This window comes from Daphnia carinata, unplaced genomic scaffold (genome assembly GCF_022539665.2).
Source record: "Daphnia carinata strain CSIRO-1 unplaced genomic scaffold, CSIRO_AGI_Dcar_HiC_V3 NW_026453105.1, whole genome shotgun sequence".
Classification (NCBI taxonomy): domain Eukaryota; kingdom Metazoa; phylum Arthropoda; class Branchiopoda; order Diplostraca; family Daphniidae; genus Daphnia; species Daphnia carinata.
This window is the reverse complement of record NW_026712534.1, coordinates 32,442-33,945: the sequence shown is the minus strand read 5'-3', so window position 1 is coordinate 33,945 and position 1,504 is coordinate 32,442. Positions and strand designations below refer to the sequence as shown.

At 38.5% G+C, this 1,504-nt stretch overlaps 1 long non-coding RNA gene across 1 annotated transcript; it reads left to right on the top strand.

The window, feature by feature from the left end:
• The first annotated feature begins 357 nt into the window (after nt 1–357).
• Nucleotides 358–963, top strand: LOC132088553 (uncharacterized). The gene is made up of 3 exons (XR_009422029.1): nt 358–585; nt 642–790; nt 848–963. It is a non-coding gene; the product is annotated as an uncharacterized LOC132088553 (long non-coding RNA).
• Nucleotides 964–1,504: the final 541 nt, after the last annotated feature.

The following is a 1,504-nucleotide window of genomic DNA, read 5'->3' as shown; positions in this document are numbered from 1 at the left end:
GCATAAAGTTTGATCTCCAATTACTACTTGAATGGCAGTGTTTAAATGAAAACTGGAACAAACTAGAGAAAAATGGGATACTGACATCTGAACAGATTAATCTGTTGGTTGAAGCTACAAATAACAAATCAATAAGAAGTCCAAGTGGAAATTTCCCTTGTGCATGCTGCGATGGGGAATGTGAGTTAAAATGTCAAAGCATGTCCCAAAGCTCAATTGGATCTTTATGTACTGAGAAACTAGTTATAAAATTTCGTAACACATGGACATGGAACAAGGTTGCTGGTAGATTTGATTTACATTTGTTACATTATTATTTGTTGGTTGAAGATTACTCACCTTTTATTTTTAGGTTTGAGGGATGTGATAGAATGTAGAAAGAATCTTGAGACACAGTTAGAGGATCTCTGCATCAGATCTTCACAAAGCAGTTTGAATCTTCAAAATTTAACGAAGTAGCTCATCCTTTTCCCGTCGATACATTGAACAGGTGAGGAAAGTTCGCCTTGCGGAGGATTCAAGAACTCGAGGGATTGAAAATCTGAATAAAAACGAACTGGATAAATCTAATGTCCAGAGAAAATGGTAGTAGTCTTTCCTTTTAGTCTTGTTTTCTTACAACTGTAGACTGTACATGCAAGGGTGTATGAAGAAATAGCCAGCATTTCATCAGAGAAGAGTAAAAATCCTGCGTCGTCACCTCACACAATTGTCGCTACCTTAACTGAAGTAGGATCTAATGCTGCACTTAACTTTCTGTTTGCATTTTTCCGTCGCGTATGGCAATCAGGTAAACATAAGATTCTACTATAGCCGGCAAAATGTTTAACACCTTGTTTTGCAATAGGCGAAGAGGGGGTTGCCTGGTTTGAGATGCTGATTCACGCACTAGAATCACATCGCAGTTGACCTCTCGCGTCTATCTTTCACCTTCTACATCAAGTGGATAATAGCACATATGACTCTGATTCAGGTTGCTCAACAAATCTGTCTCATTTCTGCGTTCCATTTTTTCGAGTACGGATTTTTAATTTTTTTAAAACTTTCCTACCAACAAAAATTACGGGAACTCCTCTTCTTATTTAGAGATAGTTTATGTTCCATTCCTCTATGGGATCGACAAGTGGCGCTACAGCTTCTTTTAGAAGTCAGCATTTAGCGTGGAAGTCTCGTCTGTGTTTTATATGCTATACACGTTCTGCTCGAATTATGGGACGTATTGTATATTATCGTGAATTTTTTTTGCCACCCCCATATCCTAGGGCTAGACCGCGGGTAGGGACACTCCATGCTTGCGATTTTAGGGGTGATCCAATATTTTATGTCTATGATTTATTTCATAGAATCCTGAACGGATTTGACATAAATAATTGGAGTTAAAGAGCATTCCTTTATCTTTCGAATGCAACAAACCCGGTAATAGTAAACACCACAACAACTTTTTTTTTATGTTGTTTAAGGTGCCTCCCGTGTGGCGTTGCCATATCGGGAACGGGTCGTCCTA